The sequence below is a fragment of the Balaenoptera musculus genome, chromosome 13 (genome assembly GCF_009873245.2).
Source record: "Balaenoptera musculus isolate JJ_BM4_2016_0621 chromosome 13, mBalMus1.pri.v3, whole genome shotgun sequence".
Classification (NCBI taxonomy): Eukaryota; Metazoa; Chordata; class Mammalia; order Artiodactyla; family Balaenopteridae; genus Balaenoptera; species Balaenoptera musculus.
The window spans coordinates 25,169,165-25,195,013 of NC_045797.1; the positions used below are offsets into that span (position 1 = coordinate 25,169,165).

Below are 25,849 nucleotides of genomic sequence, written 5' to 3' on the forward strand. Positions count from 1 at the left end.
CTTACAGTGTTTACTGTTCTGTATAGGGATCTCTTGTTCATCCCCTGACTTGTTTCTTTGTACCTGGACCTAGCACAGTGCTGTCCTCATGCTGGTGGTTAAGCTTGCGGACTTTGGAGTCAGGCTGCCTGCATTCAAATCCTAGTTCTGCCACTTAACTCTGTGACCTTGAGCACATTGACTCAGTCTCTCAAAGCCTTGTTAACAAAATAGGAAGAAATAGTCTGCCTTCTCTGCAGAGAAGTGTGATTAACTAATAGGATAATGATTGTTCATCTTAGTACTGAGTGGCTATTCTGTGCCAGGACATGGCTCAATTTTAGCATTTTATATTGTAGTCGTTTAACTTTTATGAGGACCTTATTAAGTTAGTACTGGTATTACCCTATTTTCCAGGCAAAGAAATGGAGGCACAGAGAGGCTAAGCAGTTTGCCCAAAGTCACACAGCTAATGAGTGGTAAGCCAATATTCACACAGACATCTGAACTGCAAAACACACACTCTTCACACTATGCAGGTAAAGGGCTTAAACCAGTGCCCCACATATAGTAAGTGCTCCATAAATATGAGCTGGAGTTTGCTGTGTACATTGATAAAAGCCAAAGTCCATTGGGTTTTTCAACTGCGCCACACTTGTGATCTAAGACTGTGCCATTATTTTTACAATCCTGTTCCTTCCCTCTCCTTCTTGCCCCTAACCCAGTCTCAGAGAAACAGGACATTGGGATCAGTCTCCTGTCACAGTTCTAGGTCAGCACCAATGAACTTGATGCTAAATGGAGCTTTATGTGTGCCAGGTCAGAGTCAAAATGGCATTAACTCTTTGGGGATGGTCCTATGGAATCAACACACGTGCTTGAGGTTAGAGGTGCAGACGAGGGGTCAGGAGCTACCTGACTCCAGCTTTGTCCTTTCTAAGCATGTGCCCTTTGCAGTGTGCACCTAGCACAGAAATATTGGGTTAAATCAATCAACGAATGTGGGATGGATGGATGAATGGCACCAGGTGGGTCTCTTGCCTTATACTTGATGATGCAGAGTATGTTTTCTCTCCAAGTGTTATATATCAGGGGTCCCCAACCCCTGGGCCATAGAATGGTACTGGTCCATGGCCTGTTAGGAACAGGGCCACATAGCAGGAGGTGGACAGTGGGCGAGCAAGCTAAGCTTCATCTGTATTTACAGCCTCTCCCCATCACTTGTATTACCGCCTGAGCGCCGCCTCATGTCAGATCAGCAGTGGCATTAGATTCTCATATGAGTGCAAACCCTACTGTGAACTGCGCATGTGAGGGATCTAGGTTGCACGCTTCTTATAAGAATCTAATGCCTGATGATCTGAGGTGGAGCTGAGGTGGTGATGCTAGTGCTGGAGAGTGGCTGCAAATACAGATTATCATTAGCAGAGAGGTTTGACTGCACAGAGACCATAATAGATCAATTGCTTGCAGACTCATATCAAAGCCCTATCACTGAGTGGCAAGTGACAATTAAGCTGCATCTGGTGGCAGGCTTTATAGGGGCAAGTGAGGTGATGTCCTTCAATAGTACAACTGCATCTGGTGGCAGGTTTTAAGTCAGAATCCAACACTTATTTTAGTCTGCGTGTGGCTTGCCCATTATTTTATTTACCACTTCCATCCACACCTCTTTCCCACACTGCACACTTGTCTCAGTCACAGTTTTGGTAAGCCCACAAGCTAACCCTAGCCAAACGTGGAGTTCAAGCACCATGCATTAAAAGACAAGCCTTTGGAGTCTTTCAAAAGAAACAAACGTGAACACAAAGAACAGAAGCGATTATTGAAAGCCACCACTTCATCAAATGTGTCGGCACTGAGAGCATCATTCTTAGTGACTAACTGCATTGCTAAAGCTAAGAAGCCCTTTACTATTGGTGAAAAGTTAATACTGCCTGCTGCTAAGGACATTTGTTGTGAACTTTTAGGAGAGGCTGCAGTTCAAAAGGTGGCATGTGTTCCTCTTTCGGCTAGCACCATAACTAGACAAATTGATGAAATAGCAGAGGATATTGAGGCACAACTGTTAGAGAGAATTAATGAGTCACCATGGTGTGTAATCCAGGTTGACGAGTCTACCGATGTTAACAACAAGGCAACAATTGCTTGTTTTTGTGCGATATATTTTTCAGGAGGATGTGCATGAGGATATGTTATGTGCACTTTTGTTGCCAACCAACACCACAGCTGCAGAATTATTCAAGTCTTTGAATGATTGCAAATCAGGAAAACTGAATTGGTCATTTTGTGTTGTTATATGCATAGACGGAGTGGCTGCCATGTCTGGAGAGCTTTCTTGTTTCACTACTCAGGTCAAAGAGGTTGCCTCTGAATGTGAATCTATGCACTGTGTCATCCATAGAGAAATGCTGGCTAGCCAAAAAATGTCACCTGAATTTAACAACGTTTTGCAGGATGTGATTAAAATGATCAACCACATTAAAGTACATGCCCCTTATGATCATCTCAATAGATGCAGAAAAAGCTTTTGACAAAATTCAACACCATTTATGATAAAAGCTCTCCAGAAAGTGGGCATAGCTGGAACCTACCTCAACATAATAAAGGCCATATATGACAAACCCACAGCAAACATCATTCTCAATGGTGAAAAACTGAAAGCATTTCCTCTAAGATCAGGAACAAGACAAGGATGTCCACTCTCGCCACTGTTATTCAACATAGTTTTGGAAGTCTTAGCCACGGCAATCAGAAGAAAAAGAAATAAAGGGAATACAAATTGGAAAAGAAGTAAAACTGTCACTGTTTGCAGATGACATGATACTATACATACAGAATCCTAAAGTTGTCACCAGAAAACTACTAGAGTTAATCAATGAATTTGGTAAAGTTGCAGGATACAAAATTAATGCACAGAATTCTCTTTCATTCCTATACAATAACAACAAAAGATCAGAAAGAGAAATTAAGGAAACAATCCCATTTACCATTGCAACAAAAAGAATAAAATACCTAGGAATAAACCTACATAAGGAGGTAAAAGACCAGAACTCAAAAAACTATAAGACACTGATGAAAGAAATCAAAGATGTCACAAACAGATGGAGAGACGTACCATGTTCTTGGATTGGAAGAATCAATATTGTGAAAATGACTCTACTACCCAAAGCAATCTACAGATTCAATGCAATCCCTATTAAATTACCACTGGCATTTTTTACAGAACTAGAACAAAAAATCTTAAAATTTGTATGGAGACACAAAAGACCTCGAGTAGCCAAAGCAATCTTGAGGGAAAAAAATGGAGCTGGAAGAATCAGACTCGCTGACTTCAGATTATACTACAAAGCTACAGTAATCAAGACAATATGGTACTGGCGCAAAAACAGAAATATAGATCAATGGAACAGGATAGAAAGCCCAGAGATAAACCCACGCACCTATGGCCAACTAATCTATGACAAAGGAGGCAAGGATATATAATGGAGAAATGACAGTTTCTTCAATAAGTGGTGCTGGGAAAACTGGACAGCTACATGTAAAAGAATGAAATTAGAACACTCCCTGACAGCATACACAAAACTAAACTCAAAATGGATTAGAGACCTAAATGTAAGACCGAACACTGTAAAACTCTTAGAGGAAAACATAGGAAGAACACTCTTTGACATAAATCACAGCAAGATCTTTTTTGATCCACCTTCTAGAGTACTGGAAATAAAAACAAAAATAAACCAATGGGACCTAATGAAACTTCGAATCTTTTGCACAGCAAAGGAAACCATAAACAAGACGAAAAGACAACCCTCAGAATGGGAGAAAATATTTGCAAACGAATCAATGGACAAAGGATTAATCTCCAAAATATATAAACAGCTCATGCAACTCAATACTAAAATAAAAACAACCCAATCCAAAAATGGGCAGAAGACCTAAATAGACATTCCTCCAAAGAAGACATACAGATGGCCAAGAAGCACATGAAAAGCTGCTCAACATCACTAATTATTAGAGAAATGCAAATCAAAACTACTATGAGGTATCACCTCACACCAGTTAGAATGGGCATCATTGGAAAGTGTACAGACAACAAATGCTGTTGTTGAGAGGGTGTGGCAAAAAGGGAACCCTCTTGCACTGTTGGTGGGAATGTAAATTGATACAGCCACTCTGGAGAACAGTGTGGAGGTTCCTTAAAAAATTAAAAATGAATTACCTTATGATCCAGCAATCCCACTACTGGACATATACCCAGAGAAAACCATAATTCAAAAAGACACATGCACCCCAATGTTCATTGCAGCATTGTTTACAATAGCCAGGTCATGGAAGCAACCTAAATGCCCATCGAGAGACAAATGGATAAAGAAGATGTGGTACATACATATGATGCAATATTACTCAGCCATAAAAAGGAACGAAACTGGGTCATTGGTAGAGACGTGGATGGACCTAGAGACTGTCATACAGAGCGAGGTAAGTCAGAAAGAGAAAAACAAATGTCGTATATTAATGCATATATGTGGAATCCAGAAAAATGGTACAGATGAACCGGTTTGCAAGGCAGAAACAGTGACACAGATATAGAGAACAAATGCATGGACACCACAGGGGGAAAGTGGGGTGGTGGGGGGTGGGATGAATTGGGAGACTGGGATTGACATATATACACTAATATGTATAAAATAGATAACTAATAAGAACCTGCTGTATAAAAAAATAAAATAAAAAAATTTTTAAAAACTAAATAAAATAGACCTCATTCTCAAAAAAAAAATAAACAAATAAGTAAAGTACATGCCCTTAACTCATGTCTGTTCGCACAGCTTTGTGAGGAGATGGACGCAGAGCACACACGTCTTCTCTTATACACAGAAGTCAGATGGCTTTCTAAAGGTAGATCACTAGCCAGAGTTATTGAGTTATAAGAGCTGCTCCAGAGATTTCTTTTAGAAAAAGAGTCACCACTGACAGCACATTTCAGTGACACAGAATGGGTTGCAAAACTTGCTTACCTGTGTGACGTATTCAACCTGCACAGTGAACTCAATCTGTCATTTCAAGGGAGGACGACAACTGTGTTCAAGTTGGCAGATAAACCGGCTGCATTCAAAGCCAAACTGGAATTATGGGGGCAATGATTGAACGTTGGGATTTTTGACATGTTTCAAACATTAGCAGAGATTTTGAAAGAGACTGAGCCAAGACCTTCTTTCTCCCAGCTGGTACATGATCACCTATCTCATCTTTCAAAAGAGTTTGAGCATTACTTCCCAACCACAAAAGACCCCTGACCTGGGAAGGAATGGATCCGTGACCCACTTGTGAATAAACCAGGTGAATCGACTTTGTCCGTGCTAGAAGAGGAGCAACTTCTTGAGATCGCAAATGACGGTGACCTTAAAAGTATGTTTGAGACAACTTCAAATCTCCATACGTTCTGGATTAAAGTCAAGGCAGAATATCCTGAGATTGCCACAAAAGCACTGAAAAACCTGTTTTCATTTCCAACATCCTATCCTTGTGAAGCAGGCTTTTCTGTAGTGACAGAAACCAAAACGAGATTATGGAGTAGACTGGACATAAGCAACACACTTTGGGTGTCACTGTCTCCCATCACCCCCAGATGGAACCATCTAGTTGCAGGAAAACAACTTCAGTGCTCCACTGATTCTGCATTATGGTGAGTTGTATAATTATTTCATTATATATTAAAATGTAATAATAATAGAAATAAAGTGCACAATAAATGTAATGTACTTGAATCATCCAGAAACTGGTCATCCCCCCTCCCTGGTCTGTGGAAGAATTGTCTTCCACGAAACCAGTCCCTGGTGCCAAAAATTTGGGGAATGCTGTTATATATTAAAGGTAAAACTTGTTAAGAGAATTTAATGACTCATATGGAGTTTTGGAGAACCAGGTTTGGAACCTGTCACTGACCCCCTATCTGAGTTATGCATGACACTGGATACTAGGTTACAGGTGATCACTTCACTAACTTGGAATCTTTTTCCCTGAATGCAGCCCTGCCTTTGAAAGCTGAACCCCTTCCTTGCTGGTCCATTGGCCACTTGCTGTATAGGCCAGACTACCTTGCACAAATATCTGCACATTTGTGTACTCTGGCTTCTTCCACAGCTGACTCACACAGTTGTAGTCCCCCTGAGTTTGCTTGTTTTGGCAGGTTGTCTCCCAAACTTTAGTGGAATGAGGTTAGCTGGGTGTGCAAGGCCTTGAGGTTTTGTTAGGGGGTCACAGAAATACTCTAGTAAGCCTGCTTTTGAGGATGGAGCAGAGTGAGAACTTCCCTGTCCATCAACACATCAGAGACCACTCAGATCCCCTGTAACACTGCCTTCCCCCTTCAGATACCAGACTCTTACTGCCTCTGGCATTATCCTCTCTCCTGGGTCACCAGATGGTTGATCTGAGAAACAGATTCCCCTGGGGTATTAATGACTGGAGTAAAAGTCTGACTCAAGATTTTTGGGGCATCACTTGCATTTTCACTGAGGTATTTAAAGCCTGATCTAGAAGATAAACTAGCCCAGGAGAGGAATGTCAGACCCAGCACTAGGTTTTCAGGCCTTTGATGTCATGGTTTGGCTGCCTTTTAACTAACCAGCAGGCAGATTCCTAATGAAGCTGGTTCTGCTTGTGTATCTGGTTCTAAGGAGAGACACCTCATCCTGTTCAGGTCTTGGGCTGTGTTCTGTGAAATGTACCTCGATTATTTGACTCTGTGAAATCCTGTTTGGTTCTGTAAGGGTCACTTAGTCTAGACTAGACTAGACTAGACTGGTGATGGTATCTTGAGGAATTAGGGTGAGTTTGGAATACACGTGGGGTAAGTAGCTCTGTGCTGGATGCCAGAGAGACAAACATGAGGAAGATAATGCCCTGGCTGATGAACTGTACGGATGGCTCCTCCCGAGTCTGGGCTTTTGAACATTACCTTTAGAGCAGCCAAAAGTCTGTATGAATTGGTAAGTAATTGCTAAGTTTCTCTGGACTTAGAGAGGGAGGAAGAAAGCAGGGGCAGAGAGACAGACAGAGACAGAGACAGAGACAGTGAGAGTGTACTTGATCAACTGGGTCTGTTTTACATAAAATCCAGCATGTGACCTAGCAGATCAACTGTCATGACTGATACATTTCCTGGGAATCATGTTCACAGTTGCAGTCATTTTCTTTGATCCCAAAGCCTTTTGCCAAAGCTCACCACAGGTGACAGGTACATATGCTTGTTGATTGGACAGTTTATATAGGTGCTTCTATAGGTCATTCCCAGACTTCAGTAATTTATTTACCACTTAGTGACCCCTCCTGGCATATAGGAAACACTTAGTAAGTGATAAATGAGTGAATGAATGCCCTAGCATGAAAGTCACATCTTGACCCTCAAGATGCTCATGGCCTGAATGGGGAGATAGACAAGAAAACCAGCACAACACAGAGGAGTAGTTCTGTGACAGAGAAGATACAGATGCAGAGGAAGACTCAGTCCAGTCAGGGGTCAGGGAATAGAGGCAGTGAGAAGGGAAGTCTCTTTTGAGGAACATCCTTCCTCCACAGAAAGTGGTCCCATAGGTGGTTCCCAGTGGTCAGTTACAATAGGAGCACCTGGGGTGGGTGCCAGAACCCATGGTAAGGGTTTTGTATGCCTTTATTGCATTGATCCTCACAACCATCCTCTGAGGTCAGTATCAGAGGAGGAATCAGGATCCCACCCTCAGCTAAAAGACAGAACTGGGATCAGATCCAGGCCACCGGACTCTAAGCCCTTCGCCATTGCTTCAGACAGTGTCGGGATGGTCATATTATCATCAGAGACACTTTTAGAGAATCTAGTTTTCAAAAAGGAAAGTACAGGTGTGTGGGTTGCTGTGGTTCAGGTGGGAGTGGCCTTTTCCTCCATGTTTTTCCTCCTTTCCCTCTCCTCTGCCTGATGTCTGAGGTCTTGCCTTGTTAGAACTTAGAAGCAGTTAAAAGCTGTCTGCTCTGAGGGTCAACAACTCTCTCTTCCTCCTCTTGCTCCCTCTTTGATCTCCTAGGCAGCTTGTACTTTGTCCTCCAAGGTGAAAGGAGGCAGAAATGCTGCTCAGCAGAGAAGTAACCATAAGCTTTTGAAGGAAAGAAGTCTTTTTTACAAAAAACCTGCTGTAATTTAAGCCTTTTCTCTTTGCCCTGTGCCCTCCTGCCTGTGTCACTCAGATGGTCAGTAGCGGGAAGGAACTGACTTCAGGGGGTCTTGTTTCTACACAGGGACCCCCTTCAGAAGGGCTGCCCAAACCTGTCTTACCCTAAGGACCTACACAAATATGGCTGACTTGTCCTTTTACTCACTTATCTTGGCAAGACAGGCCACAGCAGCCCAGGAGAAGGAGCTGGAAGGGCCTCCTTATTGGAAGACACATACAATACTTTACTGAAGTGCCTATCCTGTGTTCCACTTGGCTGAACAATCTCTGACATTAGTTTCCTTCCTTGCTGGATTGAACTTTGAGGACCTCATGAAAATCAGAAAACAATGACTTGGACATATTAGAGTCTGGAAAAGATACACATGAAAGTGAAGATGGTGCTTGTAGATGGCATTGTATGCTCACAGAGATAGCTTGGTGGCCTTGGTTTGTCTCTTTAGCTCAAGCTGTTAGTGTTTACCGACTCCCTTGTGTGCCAGGCATAGTTCTAGGCCCTGGGGACACAGAGATGAACAAGTACTCTTCCTGCCCAAGAATCTCTGAAATCCAGTGTGCAGACAGGGGAATCAAAGATAGTAATGAAGCATTTTACTATCCATCTCTCTCATTAAAGTAAGTTCTCTGAAAGCAAGACATGTCTTATTGATTCCTAAATCACTAGAATCCACCATGAATTCTTGCATATTGTAGATGTTCAATCAATGACTGTTGCATCACTCTAAAATTCAGCACTAGAGGCAAGACAGAGTACCTTGGCTGTCCAGAGGAGGCACAGCTAAACTCAGCTTGGACAGAAGGTGGGTCCAAGAGCATCTAGGAGGCTGAGATGGAGGCATGTAGGCTGATGAGAAGAGACTCACAGGCAGAGGGACTGGAGAGAAATACAGCATGGCCAGGTGAGCAGGCATGGTGTGCTCCAGGAAGGGAAGAGACGTAGGTATGGTTGGAGAGGAGGGAAGCGGATCTCTAAATGGGCAAAGTGGCACACCAGGAAAAGCCTTGCTAAAGGGTTTAAATTTTACTCTGAAGGCACAGGGAAGCTACTACAGGATTTTACACAGAGGAGAGACTAAGTCAGAGTTTCATTGTAAAAATAAACCCCTCTGGCAGTAGATGTTGGAGAGGAATAAGACAGGTGCCAGGAAGACCATGTCAGGACACCACTGCAGTTTAGAGAGTAGAAAAGACCTGGGGTTTGGAGTCAGACCGACCTCAGTCTACATAGCAGTCCCATAACATCTTTGTGTAACTTAGGCTATTTATTAAGTGCCTCTGAGCTTCTGTCTTTCTCAATCTGAAAACAGGGATGGATGATCCCCCTCCCTCATGGAGAGATGACTGTCGAGACTATGGATGATGAAGTATGTGAAGTGTCTACTGCAGTAATTGATCTATAATTGGCATGTGAAAATAGTGGTGAATATTATTTTTAATATTATTGTTACTTATCATTTAGGTGAAAAAAAAATGAGGCTCTATCTAAGACACTGGTAATAGGAGTGGAGAATTGGGCACAGACTCAAGAAATATTTTGGCAATAAAGTTGACACAATTTGGTGACTGATTGTTCAGTGGAGTTTGGGGGCAGGGGCAGGAGTCTAGGACTGACTGGGATTTTGGCCTGGGCAACCAAGAGTAAGGATAGTGGAGCTATTCATTAGGAGAGGTTATGGAGGATGAGAAGCATTTGCAGGAAAAGATGATGAGCTCAGTTTCAGACAAACTGCATTTGAAGAATTTTAGGGGCAGCCAGAGAGACATGTCTAGTGGGTAAATGGTTTAGCAGATTTGGCATCCAGGAGAGAAGTCTTAAAGAAGATTCAAGGGCAAACTTTTAACAAGAGGTAATGAATTCATGGTGTTCAAGGAGAGTATAGAGCGTGGGAAGAGGAATTATAATGGCCAGTGCTTATTGAGTGTGTACTATGTGTTTGTTCTAAATATTTTATGTGTATTAATGCTCTGAATAACCATTGCCAGAGAAGACTATTATACTTACTTTACAAATGAATAAACCGAGGCACAGGGGTAGTAAGTAACTTGCCCAAGGTCATACAACTATAGTAATGGACCTAGGATTTTAGGCAAGGCAGTCAGGATTCGGAGCCTGTGCTATTAATGTCTTTGCCAGACTGCCTCTGAGAGTGGCGGGACTAGGGCGCAACAGTGACCTCTGAGGAAGGGGAAGGAGAGGCTCTAGTGAAGGCAACAGGAGTAGGAGCTGGGCAGAAAAGTAGGAGGAAATGGGAGACTGGAATACAGGAGAGTTTCCAGGAAGGAGGGATCAGTAGCATCAAATTATCTGGAAATCCATTAAGAAAAGAAATGAAATATCCATGGATTTGGGAATAAGGAAGTTATTGATGACTTGGTGAGGGGAGTTTGAAAGATGAGGTGGGTTGAGGAACAAATGTGAGGTGAGTACATAGAGATACCAAACATAGGCAATTCTTTCCAGATGCTTGGCTGTGGAAGCAACAAGAGAGGGAAGATGATAACTAAAGGTATTAGGTAGAGGGAACATTTTAGAGATGGAAAAGACCTGTCAATATCTATGGGGAGGGACAGAACCAGAGGAGGCCTCACAGAGTGGCCACAAATGCACTATGCACACTGGGCAAAGTATCTCTATGTTCACTTTTCTTTTTCATACAGATTTTTAATATCTCTCCCCATGTTCTGGACAGCTTCCATGTAGATGGTTAGGACTCACTAAATAAGCCCTTGAAATGTGTTTCAGATCTTCAGCTTTTATTAGGTGGAGTAGAGAAAATTTCTTTCATAGTACCCAATGGTGAATCATTATCGCATGTTGTTAAATCCAGACCATATCAAATTTATGTACAGTACATCATCTACTGAATTTATCTTTGAAATATTCCAAGAGAGTACAATGTGCTGGAGCTCCCTGTCATGCATGTGGAATTGGGGTGTCTGCTCTATAGATACAAGAGTAGTAAGAATGATGGGTGGCAGAAAGACTTGAGAGGAAGGAAAGTGACTCAGAGCACAGTGGGTGGAAGGGAGGGGACACTGATTTGTGTGTGTGTGTGTGAGTTAAGTTTTATTTGGGGCAAAATGAGGACTGCAGCCCGGGAGAGGGGGACACTGATTTTGAACTGGACATGAGACATATGATCCTGTGAGCAGAGGGAAAGGTGATTGGAGATTAAGAGAAATCTATAGAAGGAAACAGAGATTTGCTTGGATTTTATAGGGAACAGCATATTTTGTAAGGAGGTGTGCTAGGGCGACAACCCTATGCTTAAAATGAATCTAGATAATTTGGCTGCTGCAATTTAAGTTCTTAATAATGGGAAAGACTGACATTTCCTTATGAATGGTTTGTTACCAGGCTTAAAGGACAAGTCCAACAAGCTCTGAGAAGTGTTTATCTAGATCCAAAGACAATTTTTGTGTTTTAATACATAAGATTCTTTTGTCGTTCAGACCAGAGGTAGATGCCACAGTGGGTTAAAAGTTTGACTTAAACATGAAATTCAGCTTTGTCTTCGTTCATGGAACTGACATCCCTGAGGCTGCAGGCTGGAAATAGGGTTTGGCTGCCAACTTCATAAATTTGCCTTGGTTGGAATGGTTGGAATCTTCTTGGAAACATCTCAGTGAAATGCACACACACCTCCACAGAAGGCCTTTATGGATGGGGCTCTCTCTCAAAGAGACACTGTCCAAAATCAGAAAGACCACACAGGAAATGGCCTTGGGATATTTTTTTCCACATGAAGCAGCAACTCAGCTGAATTATTTGCTTGATCTTGAGCTTCAGGTATTAGGAAAAATGAACAGTACCACTTTCAAGAGTCACATTTTGAGCTTGAAGATTCCCTCTGTATGAGTCAAGGAAGAATCATTCCAGCCTAACTCCCTCCTCAAACTTTCCCATGCAGGTCTTTCATCTGGATGTAGGCATGGTGTGGAGTGCCTTTGGCTGGGTATGGGTGTGATGCACAGACAGGACACTCTCCTTAGGGCCAGAGGGAAGAAATTGTAGTAGTCTTGCCCACCTTTTCATAGTAGACAAGGAGTAGAGGATGTCCTTCTCCAGGAGGGCATGGTCAGGATACTGTATGCTTCTGTGAAAATGTGGACTTGGACTCAATGATATAAATGTACATGTGGCTTTATTCTAGTTTCATGGGGTCTGAATTTGATCTCATGGAAAGGGCTATGTAAATATTCCACATATATTCCAAGAATGAGTGAATAGGGTTGTATACATGCTCCAAACATCCATATCAAAGCTATTAATGGTGCTTATGCCCAACCTTCTGGACCATGGGAGTACCAAAAGCGTCTGAGGGGCAGTATCTGGTGTGCTCAGAAAGTAACAGCTTTGATTCCTTAGGTTATTTCATTGATATTTGATTCATTAGTAAAATCTCTCTCTCTGTCTTTTTCTTTTCATTCATCCAATCATTCGTTCATTCAACAGACTGAACAACTACTATGTGGCTGGCTCCAGGATATGTGATGGTAATGTGGTGGTGAATCCAACAGTCTTAGTTCCTGTCTTCTTGGAGCTCACTTTATTAGGGGACAGACATTAAAGAAATAATTACACAAAGAAATACATGATTACAAACTATGGTAAGTGCTATGTTGGAAAAGAGCAGGGTGCTCCAGGAGGGAAAGAGAGGAGACAGTCTAGCTTGGGGGTGTCTAGTGAGGAAGACAGATATGTAGACCCATATCTACTGTATATGACATGCCATTTATTGGTGGGATACTGTTTCCAAGGAAGGAGTGCCTGACCCTTGTATAGGTCTGAGGGAGCAGTTCTAGGAAGCTTCATAAAGGAAGGGATATTTAAGAAGAATCTTGAAGAATAGGTGGAAGTTTTTTGTTTTTTGTTTTTTTTAATGTGGAAAGGGAGTAGTGTTGTTCTACGTGAAGAAAATCTGGTGTGTTTATAGGACCCTCATTCAGCAAGGAGTTTGGGCTTCAAGTAGGGGAATAGTGAGAGATGCATCAGGAAAGATTGGTAAGGGCCAACTAACACAGATTCGACTTTATCTTGGAGGCAAGTCAATGGAGGGAGCGATGAGTTACCAAGGGGAGTGTTCTAGAACAAGTTACCAAGGGCGCAGCAAACTTTTTCGGTGAAGGATCAGATAGTAAATATTTTAAGCTTTGCAGGCCATACAGTTTCTGTTGCAACTACTCACCTCTGCCACTATAGTGTGAAAGCAGTTATAGATGATACATAAACAAATGAGCATGGCTCTGTTCCAATAAACTTTTATTGACACAAACAGGTAGTGGGCTTGATTTACCTGTGAGCTTACCAATCCCTGTTCTAGAATGATAATTCTAGGGGCTCACTGGAGATTGGACTGGAGCATGGGGAGAGAATGGAGGCAGGGAGGCCACTTAGGAGCCATTGCTTTAATTCAGGGGAACTAAGAAGGAGGGATCATGAGAGAAATGACTTGTGACATGCTCCAAGGTAAAAATGACAGGACTACATAACCAATTTGATGGGAACATGTCTAGTTGTTTCTTTATTGCTCAGTGGAGTGATTCTTCCAGCGAAGAAAAAAATTGTAGACATTCTGTATTTGGGACTCAGAATCATGTGCACATCCTGGGAGGTCACCTGTTTGTCACAAGACACTATGCTGGGTGCATTATATAGATTATTAAGCATAATTCTTATGAATTCTTAAGAATATTAAATTTCATTTCCTATTTTTCAAACTAAGGTTTGGAAATGCTAAGTTGTTTGTCCAAAGTCATGTAGCTGGTAAATGGTGGAGCTGAGATTGAACCTGGATCTGGCATCAAAGCCTGTGCCATTCCTAAAATATAGAGTCTTCTCCCCACCTCTCAGGGTATGTCATGAAGCCCCACTCCATAAGCCTATGCAACTCCCTCCTCTCTCTTCTCTCAGCCCCTGCTAAGACCCACCCAGCCCTTTAAGTTTCTCAATCAGCTTCTGGCATAGCAAGGACTAGAGCTGTGTTTTAGCGGAAAAAAACTGTTAGGTATGAGATTATTATTCTGTGTTTGACCAAGGGCATGCAGCAAAACTCAGATCCCATCTTGGGGTTCTAACCTGATGATTTTTGCATGTTACAATTTGGAGAAGACAGTGTGGTATTAGGTTGTGGATTAGGGAATCCCTGAATTTAAGTGTCTAGATTAGAACATTGTCCTATTCCCTGCCTAATCACCCAGGAGATAACTGTCAAATTCAGGTAATAATATCTGATAAGGGAAAACTTGTTGATTTAAACCCTGGAGGTCAAGATTAGCTTCTGAAAGGGCAAACTTGACAATTATGGTCAAGGAAATCAATTCAGTTACCATTCTCCCTCAGGTTGTCTAGTAACACCACTGATCATTACTTTAGTGCCTTGTCCAGGTTCAGTAAGAGACAGTCTCTGCATCGAATATTTCAAACAGGACAGAGAAATACCCTAGAACAACTGAATTATATCATGGATACAGCAGTCCTTTTAGTGATACCTATTGGACAGCATTGGGTCACGTGGTACACGGAATGGCAAAGAGACCTCTGTGATTGAAGTGAATCAATTTCATGACCCATACCTTGGGCCAGGGAGGACGGACACACAAACATGGTGGGGCTCTTTCAGCAAGGGGTAAGGAGGAATGCATGTTGGAGTTAAACACCAGTGCCTGCCACAGTAGTTGATCTGTTTTGACCACCAGCCTGTATTAGTTTCATAGGGCTGCCATAACAAAGTATTACAAACTGGCTGTCTTATAACAACAGAAATTTATTGTCTCACAGTTGGGGTGGCTAGAAAAGATATCAGCAGGGTCATGCTCCCTCTGAAGGTACTAGGGAAGTGTCTGTGCCAGGTTTCTCCCCTGGCATCTGGTAGCCTTAGGCATTTTTGTTTTCTCCCTGTGTCTCTTCACATTGTCCTCCCTCTGTGTATGTCTGCATTTAAATTTCCCCTTTTTATAAGGACACTAGTCATCTGGAAGGGCCCACCATAATGACCTCATTTTAACTTGGTTACATATGTAAAGATCCTACTTCCAAATAAGGTCACATTCTGAGACTTCACCATATCTTTTTTGAGGGACACAATTCAACCTTTAACACAGCCCTTTCTCAGGGAGAGTTCAGGACTCCTTCCTCTTACCAAGGTGATTGAGTGCATCTACTCTAAGTTATCTTCATCTGTGGTCATTTTGCTGTTCACTTCCTCTATATGCTGCTTAGGACATAAGGATTCTGTTTCTGTTTATTCCTAGTTTATTATATTTCAGATGGTTTCTCAGCCTTTGCACTTGTCAGTGTTCTTTAGGCCACACTCACTGCATTTGTCCTTCCAGCCTCTCCTTTCCTTACTTTGAACTTTGTTCATTTAGCAGTAAGTGTTCATATAACAGTAAGTGTCAAGTTCCTGTTGCATTCCAGGTACTATGCTAAGCTCCAAGGATGTAAGGATGAAAAAGACAGTTTCTGCTCTCGGAGTTCTCATGGGAAGCTACACAAGCAAATAGTGTGAAACAGTTGAAGAGGGAAGTGTGTGTGCAGATTCTGAATACTGTGCTATCCCCAGCATAGCGTCTGCCTTGTCTCGTTAGTGCTGACAAGAGCACCCCAGGTCACTTCAACAGCTTCATCTGCTTGCCGTTCCTTTCCTTTCACTTTGTCCTTCACCCATTTTGATCCACATGCTTTTCTCCAACTATATAGTTTTCCATCTCAAATCTTGTCTTTCTACGTGAATGCTGTCTCTGTTTAATGTGTTCCCCTGTCCCATCCTCAGCCATTATCCAGTTGATTAACTCATGTTTCTTCTTTGAGACTCATCTCTGGGGCTTCCTCTTCCAGGGAGCCGACTATGCCCCCCTACCATCCTCTCTTCACTCCCTGTGCTTACCTTCGGAAACAGTACTCCTTTCCCCCAAAGAGACACTGACCAAAGTTTGTTTGTCTTCATATCCCCCAGTACTAGTATCATGCCTCTGTTAATAGGTGCTTTACTGATAAACAAGTGAATGAATGAATGATTCCTAGACTGGACTTTGCTTCTGCTTTCTAGGCTGTACTTTTCCTTTGGCAGCCTTCCCTCAAAATCATGTCTAGTCACCACTTTTTTTCTACCACATGTCCAGAGCAGTAGCTCATGGCATTCTTTCCAATATGCTGACACCTCAGCTATGCTGGCCTTTATGGTCAGTGGATACATTTGGCTACCCACTGACCACAATCTCTTTGGTCTGTCCTGCTTCACACAAAGAAAGTCCTACTTACTTTCCTGCAGGAAGATGGTTCTCATAGGAAAAGCAAAACTTCTTCCATGGTCTTCTCTGTTTCTTCATTTCCAAAGTTTCCCCCTCTCTCAATTCTAGAAGCAAGGGACATAGCATTTCTGCTACAATGATTATTTCAACAAGTATTTTTTTGAGCCCCAAGTTTATACCTGAGTTATGCTTGAAGCACATTAACTCTTATCTAGTTTCTGCCTTTCTGATAAAAAAGACCTGCTTCTTTTACTCCTTCCTGCTTAGTATATTGGGTTTCTCCTATGTATTGAATAACACAGTGATTTTCAATTTTGTTTTTAGCATTAATACTCTTCAAATGAAATCTTATATGGAATATCAGTGAGTAAAAGAAGAAGCTAAAATTTTATTGTATATATGTAATTATTTTATTTGATAATTCTAGTTTATAACATATAGTTATACATATTTTGTATTGGCTGTACAGCCTTGAGAAAATTATGGCAGCCAGACATTCAAAGTGATAGCACTTTTAAACAGGATACCTTGCAGATTCGGATTATTCTGATTAAAATGATCCAGAAACTGGAAAGAAGAATATAGGAAAATTTGGTTTTAATGTTGACTCATTAATACTATGTAACAGCTGTTGGCATTCTTTAATTATAAGGAATCTAATTGAAAGGAATAGATGAATAAGTTCTTCAACGAATTTTTGTCTTCCTTTGATAGAAAATTCTTCCGTGAAACATATAGTGTCATTATGAGATGTTAATTATGTTATTAAAACTATTGTGAGAAACTCCAGTGCCTGTTTCTCTTTAGTAATCACTTAAAGCCTTTAACACAGCAAAAAATATTTAATTTGGCATGTTGAGTCCAAACTTCAATTGTCATTTTCATCACTGACACTCTGGTCCTGCATTGCTGAGTTGGCCTTATTTGGATTTATAAAAACCTTCCAAGCACTCTAAGAATAAAACAAACAGTAATAATACCAATAATACCACAGAGCAACAGGTAATGTGGTCACTTATTATGGTACAGTTTACTATTATATCTTTATGTGAGCATGCACTCAATGGATATCCCTGAGTCTTGCCTGACATTTAATTGAACACAGCACGCTTGAGCCAGAGTTTTATAGCATAAGACTTGCATGGATCTGAATCATTTAATGACATCTTCAGAACTACAGCTTTCCTAATTAATGACATATCTAATGTGTTCAAACATATTCATGGTTTTGGCAAGAGAACCTTTATTCTATGATTGTTCATGTTTGGCATATCACACACTGAATATATCTGTTTATGGTTTAAAAAAATATTTTAAAAAACGTAATTTGAATCAAACATTTGTAGAACCCTTGAAACAAATAGATTTAACTCCAGTGTATTGGAGTATGGTGTAAGACAATGGTGGTTTCAAGGAAGCTACAGAACTGACTTGAGAGGGCCTCCCTGTTAGCATCAGATAAATGTCTGCCCAGCTCATGGCTTTTCATCTCCCAGGTGCTCAGCAGTTTATCTGCTTTGCATTGAATTGAATTGGCACAAAGCAGGTCCTGTGTGGCTATGGACTAGCTCCCCCTGGTGAGGAACCATCAGGAAGGTCTCAGGTGGAAGCTATCCACCTTCTTAAGAATCTACACAGCTCCTGCCAAGGAAGGCTGGCACACCCCTACCTAGAATTTCCATTTTCTCTGGCTCCCTGAGGGACATCCCTGGGTTTCCAGACTGCCTTGTTTTTGATCTACTCTTCTGATTTCCTCAGTGTCCCTGTGCTTATGCTCTGGTTTTAATAATTATAATGGACTTAGAATTCAGCTTGGGACTGGGAGGCCAAAATGGGAAAGAATCAGATGACCAGGAATGCTTCTTGTTCCCATTTGCGTGTTCCTCGGTAGGGCATTATTTTTGTGAGTTCTCCACATTTGCAGATGCCTCAGATATACTGGTCATGGGAGGCCCCATTAGTGGCAGACTGAAGCATTTGCTTGAGGAATACTGGTTAAGAATAAAATGGCAAGTGGGTCACCTTTTTTAATGTCTTGGATTAAGGCTCCACAAATTTGCCATCATGTCCTGCCCTACTTGCAATTCTAGAGAGAAAATCACACAGGATTTGTTCAGAATTATTCAAGCACATGTTGGTTGTTGACCATTAGGGCTGAAATTCTTTTCATGCCCAGTGTGGTATGAATGCTGTGATTCTGTTTGACTACTTCCTGCCAGTCTCCATGACAGTTTCTTCTTTCTCCATCTGACACTGGCAGGCTAGGGTTCAGCCATGAGCTTTTTCCTCTACCTTCGGTATTCTTTGTCAGGGTTACCTCATCTATTTTCATACTTCAGCTGATGACTCTCAAATGCCTCTAATTATCACTCCAGGATCACAATATGACTCCAGACTTCCTTTAGGATGTTATTCCCCCAAACCTCTTTACATTTCTTACAAGCTGGCCAAATTCAATGTTCTTGGGTCTCCCTATACTTCCTTCATGAAGGAGAATCTGATGTAAAGCCCCTAATTTTGAAGAAATCATAGTGTAATGCAAAAATATAGAAAACACATACTTTTACCATATGCAAAAGATTGGCACACAGGGTTACAGGGCTGCAAAAGAGGGAGCAATTATATATGGAGGGGAGAATCATAGAACGTTCTTACAGGAGGTGATGTGACATGGATCTTGAAGGGTGGGTAAGACTCAGAAATGCATTAATATAGAGAAGTGCATTCAGCAGAGCAAAACACAGAGGTAGAACTGGGTGGGAAGTATATGAAGAAGAACATGATTCTATTTGCTTGGACTTTGGCTGTGTTGGAAAGGTAGGTTGGGAAGAACATATGAAGGGCCTTTATTTACAGGCTCACACTTGAATTTTAGTCTGTAGGTGATGATTTTAGAACAGAGGAGTGGCATTATTAGAACATTGTTTCTGAATGCTCAGTCTGGCACCAATATATGATCTTGGGGTAGGGGAAGAAGAAAAGGGAAGAACTCTTAAGTTAGGTGAGTGACAATGGGGACAAAATAGTTAGAAGGGATATGAGGTAGAATCTTCAGGGCAAGGGAGAGGAAGGGCCTAAGATGACTCCCAAGTTTAACTGTGAGTGATTGGGAGGCTTAGGATATTGTGAACACTGTAGAGAAAATTAGAAGTAGTTAGGTGGGGTAATGAACTTAGGACACATTGGGCTGGAGAGATCTCTGGGAAAACCAAGTGGAGACTCCCATCCCACCTCATCCATCCTCAGTACTCTAGACTCCTTTTCAGGTTAAAATGGTTTGGCTTCCTGCCCCACTCCTCCCAGCTAGGATCAGCCCCGCCTTGGTATGCCCAGACCTATCTGACTTGAGGCAGTAAATACTTAAGAGGGTCCTCTGACCCCCTGGGCATATATATTGGGGCATCAATCCTAATAGGCCAACCTAGGGCTGATCATGAGAACTTTGCAGCCCATCTTCAACCCATGTGCTCTGCTTCACAGGACCAGTTTTTGTTTGTCTCCTTTTCAAATTCTTGTCCCCTTTCTTATGTTCTCATTCATGCAGGCCCTCCTGGGACAGAAACTCCTGCTCCCAGGCTATTGCCAGAGTTCTGATATCCAGGGACAGAACCCAGAGGCTGAAAGCTAGTTTTTAAAGGTAACTTCCTGGATTTTGACCATTTTTAAGGCCCATAGGGTTGACTCAATTCTTCTGTCGGCAAGGTCAAATCTTCAGTGCCTGTATCATCCTTAGGGATGGGCCCTGGTTCTCTCCCCACTCTCAGGTGCTACTTCGAATCCAGCACCACATCTCACCAGTGACTTCTAGGAAATGTGAGGTGTCCAACATGTGCATGGCACAGTCTGAATCTTGTACCTATCTGGGACATTTTATGCAAGCATCTTGCATCCTGCCTCCCAAGTTTTGAACATTCCTTTAGATTATCACTCCTCTCTCTCTTCTACCCTGGTTGTCCTCCCACACAACTGGACACCTGACCTTCATGGTACACTGGGTCTTTGGATTGCTGGTGCTGATATTTCCTATATTGATTGTTTTTGCTACTGGTTGCCCCTTGGTTCTGACAGTGTCATCATCCAATTCCATGAGCACTTCCTTCGTGTTTATGGTTTGGGGACTTCAGAAATGAACTGAAACTGGGGAGGGATATGGGAGTATCCAGAGCCTCTGTGACTGACTTAGTCAAACATCTTCAGTTACTTTCTTCTTATTCTGAAGACTTCACATAAGTAAAACCATTCCCGGCTAACACCAAATAAATTTTGCACATGCTGCTTGAATTACTATGTATTTACCCCAGTGTGACTTTCTCACAAATTAATATTTCACTGAAACTATTCCTCTGGATAGGCTGACACCAGCAGCTGTGGAAATTCAACATTTGCTTTGTACAGTGAAACTTTAGGACAGGATTTTTTTTTCACATTTCTCAGATATGTAGCTCATTTGGAAAAAAATAAGCATTCTTGGCAGAATCCATGTGGCATGAGCCAAATATCCCAGCTTGTGTTTCTGTATACTCAGATATAAAGCGATGAGAAAATGCAGTTCTAAATGCCCATTGTATAGCATTGGCATATAAAAGTTAGGATTACCATTTACTGAGTACCTACTATGTGCCAGACATCTTACTATGCTCTGCATCCTCAAAAACACCCAGTGAGTGTGCCAAACCCGGGCCTGTTGGTCTTCTGATCCATACTCTGCCCTGGGTAGGAGGGACTAAACTGGAGGCTGCCTTTCTCAGGCTTAAGGGTGCTCTGGCTTCCTGCTAGATTTGGCCAAATAGAGTCACCAGTGAGAGGTTGGAGGGTGAGGAAAGGAGGAAGGTGGATTATTTCCTTCCTCTCTCTTATCCTCAAGCATCTCCTCCAGTAGTGGCTGCATCTCCATGGTTCCAGATTCCACTATTTGAGTCCTCCATGGTTCCAGATTCTTTCTGGTGACCCTGGCTCCTCCCTTTGCCCCTTCAGTTGCCTTCTGCTTGTTGTTGCTAATCTCTGGTTTACCTCATGGTCCCATCTCATACAATCTTACTCCAACTAATTTCCTCTTTTTAAAGTTCATACCAATTTGAAAAGATCTTTAAATTCTTGACTTTGTCATCTATTGTAGCAGTCTTCAAATCTCAGCTTCTCTATCACTTTCAACCTGTATTTCTATCTTTATCACATGCAACCAGTTCCCTGCATTAAATTTCTTTAGTTGTAAATACTTGAAGCAGTTTCTATTTCTCTGGTTAGAAGCTGGTTGATGGATTGAGGCTGGAATCATTAGCCTCATTTTAAGGATGAGGAAACAGAGGATCAGAGAGGTAAACTAACTTGCTCAGTCTTAAAGACAGGAAATAGTAGAGCTTTGGTTTAAACTCAGGCCTGATCAGTCCTGAAGCTTGTGTCCTTCCCCCTACATACTCCTGTGTTCTGTTTCCTGCTGCCACATGAATGGAGTCTAATTTCTCCTGTATAATCCCTTCATATTCTGGAAAAAGAAAACTCTCATAACCACCTTCTCCAAGATTTTCCCAGATGAAATGTTCTATGTTTCTTCAACTGTTCCTCATGAAAAAGAATTTTGAATTTCCCTAACATTTTGGTTGAGTCCTCTGGATTAGTGCTTTTTAAACTTTAATGTGAAGATTATTATTCAGGACAACTCTGGAGATCATGCATTAAAATTTTTTTAAATTAGACTTTTTTTGGATATAATTTTATATTTAGATGCATTTGCAAGAAATAATGCAGCAATCGCATGTTCCATTTACCCAGTTTCTCCAATGATAAATTCTTGCAAAACTATAGTACAATATCACCACCAGGATGTTGACATGATACACTCAAAATACAGAACATTTCCATCATCAGAAGAATGCCACTGTTGCCCTGTTATTGCTATACTCACTTCCTTTCTGACTCTAATCCCTCCTTAATCCCTGAAACCATTTATTTAATTTATTCACCATTTCTATAATTTTGGCATTTTAAGAATGTTATATAAATAAAGTCATAAAATATGCAACATTTTTGGATTGAGTTTTTCACTCAGTATAATTTTCTGGAGATTTATACCGGTTGTTGTGTACATTAAAAGTCTGTTCTTTTTTCCTTTCTGAGTAGTGTTCTATGGCATGAAAATACCACAGTTGTTTGAACCTTCACCCCTTGAAGGAAATTTGGGTTGTTAACAGTTTTTAGATATTACAAATAAAACTGCTTTAAATATTTGTGTGAGTTTTTGTGTGAATATAAGTCTTCACTTATTTGGAAATAAGTGCCCAGGATTAGTGCAGTTGCTGGGTTTTGTGATAGTTGCAACATCCAGTTTTTTTGAGAAACTACCAAACTGTTTTCCAGAGTAGCTGCTTCATTTTACATTCCCATTAGCAGTGTATGAGTGATCCAGTTTCTCCATATCTTTGTCAACAATTGGTGTTGTCTCTATTTTTCAGTTTACCCATTCTGGTAGATGAGTAGTGGTATCTCATTGTTTTAAATTTGCATTTTCCTAGTGACTAATGATGTTGAATATCTTTTCATGTGCTTATTTGCTACTTCAGTATCTTCTTTGGTGAAATGTCTCTTCATGACTTTATCCCTGTTCTAAATGGATTCTTTGCTTTTTTTTACTGTTGAGTTTTGAGGATTCTTTATATATTCTAGATACTAGTCCCTTTGGCAGATATATGATTTGCACATTTTTTCCCCACTCTCTAGCTTGTCTTTTCATCCTCTTAACCCAGAAAAAATGTTTTTAATTTTGATGAAGTCCAGGTTATCAATTTTCCTTGTTATGCATTGTGATTTTGGTGTCAAGTCTAAGAATTCTTTGCCTAGTGCTAGATCCCAAAGATTTTCTCCTATTTTTTTTCTAAAAGTTTTGTAGTTTTATGTTTTACATGTGGTCTCTGATCTACTCTGAGTAAATTTTTATGTAAGATGTAAGGCTTAGGTCAAAGTTCACTTTCTTTCCTATGGCTGTCCAGTTTCTCCAGCACCATTTGTTGAAAAGGCATTTTCCTCCAATGAATTGCAAAGCACCTTTGTCAAAAATCAGTTGGGCATATTTGCATGGGTCTATTTCTGGGTTATCTATTCTGCTCCATAGATCTATGTTTCTATCTTTCAGAAGTAACATACAGTCTTGACTGATGTAGCTGTACACTAGTAAGTTTTGAAATTGGGAGGACTTATTCCTCCCACTTTATTCTTTTTTTTTCTTTTCACACACACACACTGTATTTTATTTTTACAAGAGATAAATAGACTGACACCAAGCATTGTACATGGATGACCACAACAAAAGCAACAATGATTGCAATTACCTAACATGAAACACACTCATACTATATCATAATATTGACATTCAGTCCAGTAATCCTCCACTGTAACAGCTCCTTTACTTTGCAGTGAAAATTGATTTGTATATTCTTTGCCTCTGAGTCCTTGTGGGATTTTTTTTTAATTCAAACAGAAAGTCACAAAAATTATACTCATCCTCATCAGTTCACTCAGTCCCATGTAATTAATTTTTTTTTATCTTGATCTTTTGTTAGCACTTTTATGAGTTCATCAGTTTTTCATTAGAGTTCTGAAAATGCTTATTCATTCATTTCAGCAGTACAGTCAGTTACCAGAAACCTGTACTTGTCAGAGTCTTTTCCATTAATTTCTTGAAGATGAAACCCTTTTATAGGAACATATTTGCAAAAGCATCAGAGTACACCCAGAACTGTCTGTAAATGACAAAAGACTTAAAAATGACCACGGTTAAAGATTTGATGAAAGTTCATAATAATACAGTTGACAAGAAAATTAGTTATTTCTGAGATATACATTTTAAAGTAATAACTAGGATTATGACTTATAACATTATACCAGAACATATAAGATTTTTAGAAATTTCATGTAATGTCTGAAACATTTATATTAACATATTTCCATACAAATAACCCAATGAAAGTTTAGTATTAGTTGTTTTGTTTGTTTGTGTTTTTATACTGCAGGTTCTTATTAGGCATCAATTTTATACACATCAGTGTATACATGTCAATCCCAATCGCCCAATTCAGCACACCACCATCCCCACCCCACCGCAGTTTTCCCCCCTTGGTGTCCATATGTCCATTCTCTACATCTGTGTCTCAACTTCTGCCCTGCAAACTGGCTCATCTGTACCATTTTTCTAGGTTCCACATATATGCGTCAATATATGATATTTGTTTTTCTCTTTCTGACTTACTTCACTCTGTATGACAGTCTCTAGATCCATCCACATCTCAACAAATGACTCAATTTCTTTCCTTTTTATGGCTGAGTAATATTCCATTGTATATATGTACCACAACTTCTTTATCCATTCGTCTGTTGATGGGCATTTAGGTTGCTTCCATGACCTGGCTATTGTGAATAGTGCTGCAATGAACATTCGGGTGCATGTGTCTTTTTTTTTTTTTTTTTTCTTTTTAAACGTTGGGTTTATTTATTTATTTATGGCTGTGTTGGGTCTTCGTTTCTTTCTGTGTGAGTGCTTTCTCTATTTGCGGCAAGTGGGGGCCACTCTTCATCGCGGTGCACGGGCCTCTCATTATCGCGGATTCTTCTGTTGCGGAGCACAGGCTCAAGATGCACAGGCTCAGTAATTGTGGCTCATGGGCCTAGTTGCTCCGCGGCATGTGGGATCTTCCCAGACCAGGGCTCGAACCCATGTCCCCTGCATTGGCAGGCAGATTCTCAACCACTGCGCACCAGGGAAGCCCTGCATGTGTCTTTTTGAATTATGGTTTTCTCTGGGTATATGTCCAGAAGTGGGATTGCTGGGTCATATGGTAATTCTATTTTTAGTTTTTTAAGGAACCTCCATATTGTTCTCCATAGTGGCTGTATCAATTTACATTTCCACCAACAGTGCAAGAGGGTTCCCTTTTCTCCACACCCTCTTCAGCATTTGTTGTTTGTAGATTTTCTGATGATGCCCATTCTAACTGGTGTGAGGTGATACCTCATTGTAGTTTTGATTTGCATTTCTCTAATAATTAGTGATGTTGAGCATCTTTTCATGTGCTTCGTGGCCGTCTGTATGTCTTCTTTGGAGAAATGTCTATTTAGGTCTTCTGCCCATTTTTGGATTGGGGTGTTTGTTTCCTTAATATTGAGCTGAATGAGCTGTTTATATATTTTGGAGATTAATCCTTTGTCCGTTGATTCGTTTGCAAATATTTTCTCCCATTCTGAGGGTTGTCTTTTCGTCTTGCTTATGGTTTCCTTTGCTGTGCAAAAGCTTTGAAGTTTCATTAGGTCCCATTGGTTTATTTTTGTTTTTATTTCCATTACTCTAGGAGGTGGATCAAAAAAGATCTTGCTGTGATTTATGTCAAAGAGTGTTCTTCCTATGTTTTCCTCTAAGAGTTTTA

At 40.9% G+C, this 25,849-nt stretch overlaps 1 protein-coding gene across 8 annotated transcripts in view; it reads left to right on the forward strand.

Moving 5' to 3' along the window:
* Nucleotides 1-25,849, forward strand: part of EVA1A (eva-1 homolog A, regulator of programmed cell death) — an 83,110-nt gene that overhangs the window by 2,113 nt on the left and 55,148 nt on the right. For 2 of the 8 annotated variants that reach the window (XM_036873007.1, XM_036873016.1), the window contains exons 1-3: nt 5,226-5,665; nt 9,494-9,550; nt 12,643-12,797. The exons of 5 other annotated variants lie outside the window; for them this stretch is intronic. The gene's annotated coding sequence lies outside the window, so the exon portion shown is untranslated. Of the gene's footprint in view, nt 1-5,225; nt 5,666-9,493; nt 9,551-12,642; nt 12,798-25,849 lie in introns of those variants that run through there. One more of the 8 variants, XM_036873011.1, reaches the window with a different exon arrangement.